Source organism: Equus caballus, unplaced genomic scaffold (assembly GCF_041296265.1).
Source record: "Equus caballus isolate H_3958 breed thoroughbred unplaced genomic scaffold, TB-T2T haplotype2-0000774, whole genome shotgun sequence".
Taxonomy (NCBI): domain Eukaryota; kingdom Metazoa; phylum Chordata; class Mammalia; order Perissodactyla; family Equidae; genus Equus; species Equus caballus.
Genome location: NW_027221992.1, coordinates 5,697 through 20,000, shown reverse-complemented (window position 1 = coordinate 20,000; position 14,304 = coordinate 5,697).

The window sequence follows — 14,304 nt, the reverse complement described above, 5'->3', positions numbered from 1 at the left end:
AGCCACCCTTCGGCCTCCCGCGGGCCCGGCCCCACCGCCGGGGCCTACGTGAGGCGCCCCCGCCGCCGGGGGCCGCCCCGTCCACCCAGCCACCCGTCTGCCTGTCTGGTCTGCTCCGGGACCCACGTCCCGAGGGAACGCGCCCGAGAGCGGCGGCGGCCCCCACCCATGCCCGCACGCCACCACCGGCTGCGGCTCGGGACGGGAGCGAGCGGAGAGCCAGCCGCTCGCGGCGGGGCGGAGCCCGGACAGGGCCGGGCCCTCTCCCCACCCCAGCACGCGACGGGAGAACCACGCGCACGCTCGCGCACACGCGCGGCCCCGCGCCCAACGACGGCCCGGCCGGGCGTGACCCTCCCCCGACTCGGAGGGGGGAGGCGCCGGCCGCGGTAGGCAAAGAGCGGCTCTGCCCACGCGCCACGGTGGTGGCGTCCGTGGCTACTACGCGCAGAGGAGGGGCGGCGGCTGGGGGGTCCGGTACCCCAAGGCACCCTCTCGGATCGCTAGAGAAGGCTTTCTCACCGAGGGCGTGTCGCCCCCGCCCATCGTCCGCCATCGGGCCCACCAAGGCGCTTACAGACACCATGGCCACACAACGCAGGAGGGATCTGCGGTAGAGGTAAGGCCTAGAGCAAGTCGGAGCGTCCGTGGTCAGGGCCGCGAGCCCGCGCTGCCCCGGGCTCGCCATCTCCGGCCACACTGGGCTTAGCTAGGGATCTAAAAGGCCCCTGTGCGGCTCCCAAGTCAGTGCCTCCCCTCAGGCCGAGACCAAGGGAGGCAGAGACTGGGACGGAGGTGCCGATCAAACAGCACCTCCCAACCAAAGAGCCAGCATCACGCCGCTGGCTCGGCCCGCCACAATCACTCCCACACCCGCGTGGAAACCCCAGCAAGGGGAACACGCGGGCACGCGCCCGAGCCTGCCCGCCCCCACACGGCACGCCGTGGGGTGGGGGCGACGAGGCACCCGTCCCCCGCGAGGGGGACGGGCACGCCTCCCTTACCGACTCGACCCCCCGCTTCTCAGACACACCAGCGCAGCGGTCACCTGAGGAGGGCGACGGGAACAGGGAACGACACCGCCACTCGGCCTCGGGCGCCTGAGGGACGACCTGGAACACTCCAGGGGCACCGCCAACGGCCGGGGGAGCGCGCTCACGCGTCCAAGAAGGCGCGCGGCGCGGCGGCAACACGGCCCGCCCCACCGTGGGGAGGGCCGCCCGCGAGACACAGCCAAGAGGCACAGGCGGAGCATCCGCCGCGTCACGGAGACCCCGACACCGCCCACGCCACAAGGCACGGGGCGGGGGAGCGAGGTCGGGCCGGATTCCGCACCCCTGCCACCTCCCACACGCCACTCGCAGCGGGGGAGAACGGGCGAGGGGGCCCGCGGGCAGAGCGAGAAGAGCGGTCCCGTTCGCCATGAACGTCCGTCCCTCGTCTGGCACGGCTTAGGCCCGGCCCGGGAGAGCACAGCATCACCACATCGATCAGCAGCATAACGCGAGGGATCCCCGAGCAAGGGAAGGCCGGCGAGGACAGCCAGCGGAGGAGCCTGCTTCAGCCTCACCGGCCCCCCTCCTCCTCTAGCAAGCGCGGGCGACGACCCCAGGACGAGAACGCCTGACACGCACTGGCACGGAGCCGGCGGGACGGGGTAAGTCGCGACCGCACCCGGGTGCCGGCGGCAGGGAGTGCACGTGGTAGAGGACCCCGCGCCCCTAACCCCGCCGCCCTCGGGTACCAGAGACCGGAGGTGGCACCACGGTCGCGGGGACGCCTGGAACGCACAAGAGCCGGCGCGCAGGCCCCAGCGGGCGGCTCAAGCGGCGGGGGTGGAAACGGGCGTCCGATTCTCGGCCAGAGCCCGGAGACCTCCCCGCACACGCATCCAGGCACCCGGAAGCTCTCGGGCGACTGTCACCCGAGCAGAGCGTGTCAGCACTTATCTGGCGGCACAAAACCACCCATTCAGGGGCAAGAATCGCCGCGCCCGGAGACGGGGCCCACCCACGGATCACGAGGGGAACCCCTGGATCACGGCCACGGCCACCAGACCCCAAGCACGACCCCATCGCCACCAGGCCCGGAGCTCCCGGGGCCATCTGGTCGACCCCAGAAGCGTGGCGGCAGGGGGAGCCGGGGACAGCCTCCCCGGGCCGCCCGCGCGGGCCGGGACCGGTCGGTCCCTCCCTCTGAGTCGCCGGGTCAGGACTTAGAAAAGAATTCCACGGAGGAGCCTCCGGCGACCGGGCCCGGGGCGGGACCGTGGCTCCCGTCCCTCAGCCGGGGCTCCACCTACGCCTCGAGCCGGCCCCCTCCCACCTCCGGACAAAGACGCGACCCGCGAAACTCGGAGAGAGAAGTCCGGTCCGACGGCCCGGACCCACCCCGGGCACGCGTCCCGGCCGGGGACGCCCTCCCCGGCCCGCCCTCGAGGGCTCCCGGGGCCGGTCCACGCTCTTCTCCAGGGCGGGACTTGGACAAAAAACTGCCACGGAGGAGGAGGCATCCGAGGACCGGGCCCGGTCCCCACCGCCAGAGCCGGTCGACTCGGAAGACCAGTGGGGAAAAGGCCAGCCCGGCGGCCGAGCCCGTCGCGCCCTCCACGGGCCTCCCCCGCAAGGCCCCGGCCGGTCCCCCACCTCCGGAGCGGGGCGCGGAAAGGGGATCGGCGACGCGGAAGGCCCGACCACCGGGCCGCCCTCAGGACGACGGCCGGGCACGGGACGAGTTCCCTCGCCCGTTCCCCCGCGGCGGCCCCCCACCCCCTCCCGGGGACGGAGGGGCACCGGCGGCTGCTGGTCGACCCGTCCGGGAGGCCCCACACCCCGGCCGGCACCGGGCGGCGCGGCGACAGCCACCTCCCTCAGTAGCCTGCACCTCCAATCTCCGGCGAGCGGGCGTCGCGCTCACGCCCCGGCGCCACCGGGCCAGATCCCGCCAGCGACGCCGGCCTCCCGGGACTCTGCCTCGGTCACCGCGGCCGAGTCCCGTCCCTTGGCCCGCGTCGCCGGAGCTCCGGAGGAAAGAGACGATATAAAAGCGGCCGCCAGGTGGCACCCGGCGACCGGCGACCGCCTCAGCGGGACGGAGCCGGAGCGCGGGCCCGCCGGGGAGCACAGCCGGGCCGCCGGGCCGCCAGATCCCGTCCCGGCGCCCCCTCGGACCCAGCCTCCCGGCCCAGCTCGGCCCCGGGGCGTCCGCCCGCGGGCTCGCGGCCGCCAAGGCGCAGCCCCAGCCGCAGGAGGGGGACCCGGAAAAGGTTTCTCGGGCGCTCACCGGGAAGGGGACGGGGAGAGTTCCCCCAGAGAGGCCAGGGGTCGGCCCGGGCCGGGCTGAGCCGGTGCGGCCGGGAGGCCGCCGCTTCCCGGAGCGGCCGGAGCGCCCCCGGGGCTCCCGGGAGGACTTAGAAAATCAGGGCGGGCGGGGACGGTCAAACCGAAACCAGGCACGTCATCCGAGAAGGACCGTGATGACGGGAGGAGGAAAGCTTTCAAGCGCAGAGGGTCTGTCGAAGGCAGGCGGAGAGTCTACCCGCTGAAACGGACGAAGATGGGAAAAAGAGGCTAGCTGAGGTGCCGACATTTAAGGAAATTAAAAAAAAAAAAAAAGCACGAGGGCGTGGAGAACTGGGGGAAAATCAACACTGAGAAATCTACCCTCTGAAACTGACGAAGATGGGCAACAGGGGCTAGCTCGGGTGGCAATCTTTAAGCAGAACACACACACACACACACACACACACACAAGCGCGTAGAGACCTGGGGAAAAAGCAACGCTGAGAAATCTACCCTCTGAAACTGACGAACATGGGCAACACAGGCTAGCTCAGGTGGCAATCGTTAAGCAAAAAAATAAATAAATAAAATAAAAAACTACAATGGCGAGGAGACCCGGTGAAAAAGCAACCCTGAAAAAAGGTACCCTCTGAAACGGAGGAAGCAGGGCAACAGAGCCTAGCTCAGGTGACAATATTTAAGCCAAAAAGAAAGAAAGAAAGAAACAAAGAAACAAAGAAAAGAGCAAGGGAGTGGAGACCTTGGGAAAGAGCGATACTGAAAAATCTAGCCTCTGAAACTGACAAAGATGGGCAACACACGTTAGCTCAAGTGCCAATCTTGCAAAGAAAACACACACACTCACACACACACACACACACTGAGGGACGTGGAGACCTGGGGAAAAAGCAACACTGAGAAATCCACCCTCTGAAGCTGACGAAAATGGGCCACAGAGGCTAGCTCAGGCGGCAATCGTTAAGCAAAAGAAACACACAAGGGCGTGGAGACCTGGGGAAAAAGCAACACTGAGAAATCCACCCTCAGAAACTGAGAAAGAAGCGCAACAGAGGCTAGCTCAGGTGGCAATCGTTAAGCAAAAGAAACACACAAGGGCGTGGAGACCCGGGTAAAAAGCAGCACGGAGAAATCCACCCTCTGAAACTGAGGAACATGGGCAACAGACGCTAGCTCAGGTTGGAACCTTTAAGCAGAAAAGAAAGACACCAGGGCGTGGAGAGCTGGCGAAAAAGCAACACTGAGAAATCTACCCTCTGAAACTGAGAAAGAAGCGCAACAGAGGCTAGCTCAGGTGGCAATCTTTAAGCAAAAGAAACACACAAGGGCGTGGAGACCTGGGGAAAAAGCAACACTGAGAAATCCACCCTCTGAAGCTGACGAAAATGGGCAACAGAGGCTACCTCAGGTGGCAATCATTAAGCAAAATAATAAAATAAAATAAAAAACTACAATGGCGAGGAGACCCGGTGAAAAAGCAACCCTGAAAAAAGGTACCCGCTGAAACGGAGGAAGCAGGGCAACAGAGCCTAGCTCAGGTGACAATATTTAAGCCAAAAAGAAAGAAAGAAAGAAAGAAAGGAAGAAAGAAAGAAAAGAGCAAGGGAGTGGAGACCTTGGGAAAGAGCGATACTGAAAAATCTAGCCTCTGACTGACAAAGACTGGCAACACACGTTAGCTCAAGTGCCAATCTTGCAAAGAAAACACACACACTCACACACACACACACTGAGGGACTTGGAGACCTGGGGAAAAAGCAACACTGAGAAATCCACCCTCTGAAGCTGACGAAAATGGGCCACAGAGGCTAGCTCAGGTGGCAATCGTTAAGCAAAAGAAACACACAAGGGCGTGGAGACCTGGGGAAAAAGCAACACGGAGAAATCCACCCTCTGAAACTGACGAAGAAGGGCAACAGATGCTAGCTTAGGTTCAATATTTGAGCAAAAAAAAAAAAAAAAAAAACCCACACACAAGGGCGTGCAGAACTTGGGAAAGAGCAAGACTGAGAAATCTACCCTCTGAAACTGACAAAGATGGGCCACAGAGGCTAGCTCAGGTGGCAATCGTTAAGCAAAAGAAACACACAAGGGCGTGGAGACCTGGGGAAAAAGCAACACTGAGAAATCTACCATCTGAAACTGAAGAAGATGGGCAACAGAGGCTAGCTCAGGTGGCAATCATTAAGCAAAAAAAATAAAAAATATAAAAATACAATGGCGAGGAGACCCGGTGAAAAAGCAACCCTGAAAAAAGGTACCCGCTGAAACGGAGGAAGCAGGGCAACAGAGCCTAGCTCAGGTGACAATCTTTAAGCCAAAAAAAAAAAAAAAAAAGAAAAGAAAAGAGCAAGGGAGTGGAGACCTTGGGAAAGAGCGATACTGAAAAATCTAGCCTCTGAAACTGACAAAGATTGGCAACACACGTTAGCTCAAGTGCCAATCTTGCAAAGAAAACACACACACTCACACACACACACACTGAGGGACTTGGAGACCTGGGGAAAAAGCAACACTGAGAAACCTACCCTCTCAAACTGACGAAGATGGGCAACAGATGCTAGCTTAGGTTCAATATTTGAGCAAAAAAAAAAAAAAAAAAACACACACACACACAAGGGCGTGCAGAACTTGGGAAAGAGCAAGACTGAGAAATCTACCCTCTGAAACTGACAAAGATGGGAAACAGAGGCTTAGCTCAGGTGGCAATCTTTAAGCAGAAAAAAAAAAAACAACAACAACAAAAAACCCCCACAATGGAGTGGAGACCCGGGGGAAATCAACACTGAAAAATACAAATACAATGGAAGGCCAATAGACAGAGCAGGCACTTTCACCTGGGGAGGAGGAGGTACGCATGGATGACCAATAAGCGCATGCAAAGATGTGAGCTGTTCCCTGGAAAAGCAAGTGAGAAAATTAGAGGGAGACATTGTGGGGACACACGGGTGAGACTGGCTTCTTCCAAATACAGGAACAGGATCAAACTGCTAGTGAGGTCGCGGAGAAGCCAAGTCAGTCACTCACGCCTCACTGGTGGTGAAGGGAAACGGTATGGCCTCTGTGAAAAATGGCGTGGCGGGTTCCAAAACTCACACGCCGCGGAAACAACCACCGAAAGTGGCAACCTACATAAGCCCTTGGTGTATCTTGCCTCCTAAGAGCGTCTGTATGTAGCTGGAGCCTTGGGTCGTTAAGGCTTCCACAGTGATCTGTGGTGGTGGTGGGGGGGGGCCTTGGGCCTTGGGGGTCTCCGCTGGACCTCCAGGAAGTCAGCTTTTGTGGAGTCCCGTGAGTCCTTCCAGGGAGGGAGGCATCCAACCCGAGGGTGGTCTGGAGGGCACCACTCCCGCCACTCCCGGGGGCTGGGGCGGGGGGCGGGGTGGGGGCTGCGGCCACGTTCCTGTTCATTCACACAGAATCCGGGGCATGAATGTTCTTAGCAGCTCTGTTCCACACAGACCCACACTGGAAACCACACAGATGTCCTGCAAGTCCCATCCCTTGCTCATGTCGCCGGGGCTCCGGAGGAGGGCCACTCTGTAAAAGCGGCCGCCAGATGGCGCCCAACAACCGGCGCGGAGGGGTCAGCGGGAGGGAACCGGGTCACCGGCCAGCGAGAGTGCACAGCCTGAGCCCACCGCCGGGTCAGGTCTCTCTCTGTCTACCTCTGTCTCTGTCTCTCTGTCTCTCTGTCTCTGACTCTGTCTCTCTCTCTCTTTCTCTCTGGGCCCGCTTGGGGCGGCCGGGAGGTCACCACGCGAGGCCCCAGGATGTCCACCTCGGAGCTCCCAGGCAGCACAGGGCAACCCTGGGCGCAGAAGGAGGTCTTGGAAAATCGGCGGGGAGGGGGGTGGGGTGGGTGGGCTTGCCAGGAAGGGGACAGACTCCCCACGTGACTCCTGGGCCGGGCCGGGGCTGCCGGCTGGCTGACGCGGACAGAGGGTGGAAAAGTCCCCGGAGATGCCACGGGGCAGGCCGGGGCTGCCGGCCCCCGATTCCCTGAGCGGCCCGAGCACTTCCCGGGTCCCGGGAGGACTTAGAAAATCAGGGCGGGGTGGGGGGTGGGGGTCGCTGTCAAACCGAAACCATGCACGTCATCAGAGAAGGACCGTGACGACGGAGGAATTGTCCGCAGTCTGTCAGGAATTGTGTGCAGCCTGTCACTTCCGGCCCAGAGGGTCTTTCTAAGGCAGACGGACAGACAGAGCCCACAAGTCGTAGAGGAAAGGACCGAGCCGCTTGGCCGCTGAAAAGTTTACAAGACAAAACGGGTCTCCCTCCGCACGGGGCCACAGCAAAGCCCAAAGATGACACACGGGGGGAGCATGGGTGCAGATTCACGTGTGGTGATAAGAATATGGATTTCAGCAGGGCTTCCCGTCCTCATCAACAAGCAGAAGCACCCAAATGGTGCGGGTTGGGGGCAGAGACCTCACAGCCATTCCCTCCACAAATCGAGTTCCCCGGGACATCCTCACAGCGCCGTGCTGTGAGTGTGTGTGGGTGTTTAAAATGGGGTAAATGTGGACGTGGAACTGCTCCGTGAAACCAAAATAACAACAGTCGTAGATCTTCTTTGGTCATTTAGAAAATTCTTCCCCCCCCCCCCCCCCCAGCGGTGCACGTATTTCCCTTCCAAAAAAGAAGAACGGGAAAGGAGATGTTAAAGGCAAGCAGAGAGAGGAAAACTGTTGCAAAACAAAAGCTGAGCTCCCGTCCGAGGGAGGCCTCCTCCGTTAGAGGCCTAGGAAATCATTCTGACAAAATGGAGGATCTCTGTCTTTGGTGTCGATTCCCTCAGAGGTCAAGAGAAACCTTTTCCAATGTCTTTATCAGGAGGAGACTAGAAGTTAGAGAAAAGTATCCTTTCGAGAGCGAGAAAAACCAATTCTGATTTTGCATCAGCTTCCCTCCGATCTTGAAACTCATTGACTTGATTCCATTCTGTCGATGGAAATAATCCGGAACCAATCTATCCGTGAAAATCGGGGTGAGTTTATTCTGACCTAAGATGTAAGGACTGTGGCCCGGGGCCTTTCTTCCTGAAGGAAGAAAGGGCGCCCGGGAAGTGGGGTGTACAGAGTGCTTCTAGACCCCCAGAGAGGACGTTTCACATAGGATCGAAAGGTCCCTTGGACGATAGTCGCGACACTGCTCTGTCAGCACAGCGATCGACAGACACCGCTGGGTGGCAGGTCTGTTGTCTGGGCCTGGGTGGTCACAGGTGAGCCGGATGGTCAAAGGTGAGCGCAACCATCCGTTCCTAGCCTAAGGAAAGATGCCTCTCCTTAAGGAAAGGCCCGAGCACGGGGAAGCTGCTCCTTTCCCTTAAGGGCATTGGTTCTTGCCGTAGGAAATGTTTAAAGCAGATCTACGATGCAATGCGTGCTCGACGGCCACGTCAGGCCCTTTTGGAAAAACACTGTCAGGCCGAATTAGGCCGACACCCAATGGCTTCCTCATAGACTCCAATAGATCCTATCGCTCGCCATTTCTATCTGTCCACTCGTTCCAATTTTAGGCCACTTGACCACGAACAGACCTTTTTCTCAGATTTTTTTCCCCGTGATCACCTTTTCACAGACAAAACGATCTTTACTTTTTAGGCCCTCTTGCCTGAAGGCAGCCATCTCACTTTCCTTGAACACAAAGATGTTTCCCATATTCACTTTTAGTGGCTTTTTGTTTTGTTTTGTGTTGTTTTGTTTTGAGGACGATGAGCCCTGAGCTAACTGCTGCCAATCCTCCTCTTTTTGCCGAGGAAGGCTGGCCCTGAGCTAACCTCCGTGCCCATCTTCCTCTATTTCATATGTGGGACGCCTACCACCACGTGGCTCGCCCAGCGGTGCCACGTCCACCCCCGGGATCCGAACCGGCGAACCCCGGGCCGGCGAAGTGGAACAGGCACACTTAACCAGCGCGCCACTGGGCCGGCCTAGTGGCTTTCATCGCATTCGTTAAGTAGAATTTTTAACCCTCACGAACCTTAATTTTGGTGAAAACTAAGAAGTCAGCAATTAGGAACTGTCCTTCCCATGAGCAGTCTGTCGCTTGGCCAATTTCTAAACACTTGGCCACTTTTAGAAACATGGGATTTCATAGGTTTATCTCTTCCTTCGCTTTATTTGATTTCATCTCACTTTAGTTTTTGGGTGAGGAAGATCGGCCCTCACAGAGCTGACGCCTGTTGCCAATCTTCCTCTTCTTTCTGCTTGAGGGAGAGCGGGCCCGAGGTAACACCTGCGCCCCACTTCCTTGATCTTGCGGACGGGATGCCACCACAGCCCGGAGTGAGGAGCGGTGGAGGTCCACGCCCGGGATCTGAACCCGAGGACCCCAGGCTGCCGAAGCTGAGTGCAGGAGCTTAACCACTATGCCGCCGTGCCGCCGTCCCCTGTCAAAGCTTTTAATAAAGCACGAGACGTGTTCCTCGATAGACCCAAAGGTCTTTTCGTTTCCGTATCCTCACAAACCCAAAGTAGATAAACTTCTATTTAGCCACTCACGTCTCAGGTTCTATCTTACTCGGAAATGATCTACATCGTCAAGGAAATTGTTTTTGTCTTAAGTTTGGCACCCGAGCTAACGACTGTTGCCAATCTTCCGTTTTTGTTTCCCCCCCCCCCGCGATTTTTCTCCCCAAATCCCCCCCATGACATAGTTGTCTATCTTAGTTGAGGGCCGTTCTAGTTGTGGCATGTGGGACGCCGCCTCCACACGGCCCGACGAGCGGTGCCGTGTCCGTGCCTGGGATCTGAACGGGCAAAACCCTGGGCCGCCGAAGGGGAGCGTGTGAACTTAACCACTCGGCCACGGGGCTGCCCCCGTCCGTGGACTTTTTTATCACCTGATTTCACCTCGCAAAACTTCAAAGCTTCAAGTTATCAGAGAGGTTTGGGAAGTTGTTTTTATTTATTTAATTAATTTATTTTTCGAGGAAGACGAGCCCCGAGCTGACACCTGCTGCCAATTCTCCTCTTTTTGCCCCGGGAGAGTGGTCCCGAGCTAACATCCGTGCCCATCCTCCTCCCGTTGATAGGCGGGACGCCAACCACAGCGTGGCTCACCAAGCGGCGCCACGTCCGCACCCCGGATCCGAACCGGCGAACCCCTGGCCGACAAAACGGAACGTGCGAACTTAACTGCTGTGCCGCCGGGCTGGCCCTTCGGGAAGTTCTTTTCAGGACACGGGCCATAAACTAGAATCACCGCTACAGGTTTATCGGAGCGACATCAGCGTTCGTGGTGGATTGAGTCGTCCCCTCTGTCTCTCCCCTCCAGGGGACAACCAAAGGGACGTCTATCGACCCACCCACCAAGGATTCCCCCCCCCCCCGCATGGCACAGCAGGATGCCTGAGAGATCCACGCAGCCCTACAGCGGCAAGTCACATTCGCACAGTCAAAATTCAATGGCAGAGGGGGCTGGCCCCGTGGCCGAGTGGTTAAGTTCGCACGCTCCGCTGCAGGCGGCCCAGTGTTTCGTGGGTTCGAATCCTGGGCGCGGACATGGCACTGTTCATCAGACCACGCTGAGGCAGCGTCCCACATGCCACAACTAGAAGAACCCACAACGAAGAATACACAACTATGTACCGGGGGGCTTTGGGGAGAAAAAGGAAAAAATAAAATCTTTAAAAAAAAAATTCAATGGCAGAGACAAAACGTTAAGGTCAGCGAGAGGGAAGAGAATAACCGGCCCAGGAGCAACAGTGTGAAGAACATGGAGAAGACGGGTCCTAGACGCCGGGGTCCCCGGAGCAGCAATTTCATCAGAGGCCCGCGAACGTCCACGATCTCCACACCACGTTTATGGCCGACTGCGTGTGTGGGTCCTTTGGAATCGACCAGGCTACCGTCTGGGCCACTTTGGGACATCGTGTCTAGCTGCCCCGAGCGGTGGAGCTGTCGTTCGAGTGTAAGATGGGGCCCGTCCGGGGAGAGCATGGGGACGGGGAAAGGGAGGCCGCGGGAAGTCACAGAGTCTGAGGTGTTCGGGGGAGACCGACTCTTCTAAAGTGGAGGCGGTAGAAGGAGAGCAGCAGGATTTTTGGATTTTTGTTCTCTCTGTTAGGTATCTGGGTCCGGAGGAGAGTGGGGCGGGGGGGGATGGTTGTGGTGGTGGTGGTGGTGGTGGGTGTGAGGCTGAGGCAGGGCTGGTGTTTCCTTTCCGGGTCAGGTGAAAGAGCTCCTCCAGTGGAGGTTTTTGGACAAGGGGTCTGGTCTGGCAGGATGGGAGGTTGCGGGTCGAGCCACAGGGGAATCTGTCGTAGCTCAGACTCGGGCCTTTGAAGAAATAGACAGAGAGAGGAGTTTTGCTCTGTCTGTCACCGCAGCCGGCACCTCAGGAGCAACAACAGAAGGCTTCCCGAATGAGTGAAGGGGCAGGAGCCAGCGTGCCCCGTGCCTCTCTCAGCCCTGCGCCGGCAGGGAAGGAAGCAGGCAGGCAGGCAGGCAGGCAGGCCTCAGGGCTACTCCCGTCCTACTGCCCGGTGGTCCCTGTCCCGGCCCCGCCCCCACTCTCCCCCTGACCCTCACCGCTCCCCAGCCCTCTTGTCAGCCAGAGAGGCGATGGGGGGGGCGGGGCGGTCCCAGAACAAGTTTCCTCTCATCCACCATCATCTTGCCACCCTGACGACTTGGCCCGAGATCCTGCCTAGGCTGTAGCCGTGTGTGGTTTTCCTGTGGACAAGGGGGCCGGTTCACCATTTCGGAGGAAACCCCTAGCCTTCCACTGCCGAGTCGAGTCGGTGGGACTCGCCAGCCTGGGAGGGGGGAGGGGGGAGGGGAGGTCAGGCCCATTCATTCCGACGGGCCTGGTGTCAGGGCTTCATTCAAGTGCAGGAAGCTCTCTCCCATGGCCTCGGGCTCTTTTCCATTGAACGGCTTTCTTCAATTCCCCCACCCTTAGGCCGCAGTCCGCCAAGGGCCGGGAGGCAGGGAGGGAAGATGTTGGGGCAGGGTGGCTGTCTGAGAAACTCGCCTCGTCTGGGGCAGAAAGAGTGCCCCCCTCCTTTCTCTAACCCTACTAGACTGCTTGAGGATCACGGACGGTTTGGCTCATCGATGAGCCCTGCGTTATGGGCCCGGCAAGCAAACTCCTAACTGGCAACCCGCTGCTCTAGGCGTGTGTGGGTTTTTTGATCATTCACCTTCAAGTTCGCACGACATTGGTCCGTGTCCCCCGCCCCAGCTTCCCATGGGAAATCCTCCGTCTCTTTCCACAGACTCACTGGCGACTTCACACAGCGCCTGCCTCCTCCTCCTCCTCCTCCTCCTCCTCCTCCTCCTCCTCCTCCTCCTCCTCCTCTGAAGGGGCTGACCCCGTGGCCGAGCGGTTGAGTTTGCACGCTCCGCTTCAGCGGCCCGGGGCTTCAAAGGTTCGGATCCTGGGCTCGGACACGGTACCGCTCATCAAGCCACGCTGAGGTGGCGTCCCACACGGCAGAACCAGAGGGACCCTCAAAGAGAATATACAACTAGGTACTGGGGTGCTCTGGGGAGAAGAAGAAGAAGGAGGAGGAATAAAAAGAAAAGATAAGATTGGCAATGAGCTCGGGTGCCGGTCTTTAAAAAAAAAAAAAAAAAAAAGAGGAAGAAAGATGGACAAACAGGAACGAATCCCACTGACGGCACCTCCAAATGGTGGGGGGTAGGGGTGTGGGGGGGGTGGGGAGTGGCATCATCGGGCCAATGGTGACTCTAAGTCGTGATCCCGCGGTTGTGTTATTTGATATTTTATCGAATCGATTTATTATTTTATTTTTGAGGAAGATGAGCCCTGAGCGAACATCTGCCGCCAATCCTCCTCTGTCGGCCGAGGAAGACTGGCCCTGAGCTGACATCCGTGCCCATCCCCCTCTACTTTCCAGGTGGGATGCCTGCCATAGAGTGTCTCGCCAAGCGGTGCTGGGTCCTGCGCCCGGGATCCGGACCGGCGAACCCGGGGCCGGCGGAGCGGAACGTGCGAACTTCACCGCTGCGCCACCGGGCCGGCCCCCGGAGTTGTTTTAAAAATCCAGTAAGGGGCTGGCCCCGTGGCCGAGTGGTTAAGTTCGCGCGCTCCGCTGCAGGCGGCCCAGTGTTTCGTCGGTTCGGATCCCGGGCGCGGACACGGCACTGCTCATCAAACCACGCTGAGGCGGCGTCCCACATGCCACCGCTAGAAGGACCCACAACGAAGAACACACAACTATGTACCGGGGGGCTTTGGGGAGAAAAAGGAAAGACAAAAAATAAAATCTTCAAAACTCCAATAAAACTTTGAGTGAAGACGACGAGGAGGATGCGAAACGTATCTCACGCCTCCGAGCCGAGCCGTCCGTTTAGGAAGGGGGACGAGGACCCTTTGTAAGCGATGTCCCTTTTTAAGCACCATTCTAAACCACAGAACAGAACTCCCTCTCCTCGACCCGGAGCGACCCGGAGCGAGGAGGTTCCTGGGTGTGTCAGAGAGGGCCACGTCCTCTGCAGCACGAACGAACCGCCAGGGTTCGGCCACGGGAAAGAATTTCTTCCTCTCCAGGTGGACTAAAAGTCGCCGACGGCAGCGGGCGTAGGTGCTATCCTTCCCGTCCAGGAAAGGCAGGGAGAACTTCAGCCGTGAAGAGAAGGAGGTCTTCCTCACTCCCCGTTTCGGGAGGGCCCCTTTGGCAGGGGAGTTTTGTCTCCTGATTTCAAGTCAGGAAGAAAAGGGAGAGAGAGAGAGAGTGTCCTTCTCGTGTCAGGTCGGTCTGAGGGGGACCTCCTCTGGTTTCCTCCCTTCCCAGGGAAGGCCGTTCGCTCCTTCTTCTAGAAAAAGCTCCCAAAGCACCACCGCCCAGGATGGTTGACCTACGCCCATCGTCCCTCCTTTCCCAATCATTTCTACCGCGACAGAGGGACAGAGGCCCCGGCCCCATCCCCATCCCCACCCCCACCCCCATCGCCTGCCTCCTTGATGGCCAAAGGAGCTGCCTCTGAGAATGGAACGGGGCTTGGAAACCTTCTAGAGGGGTGACTCT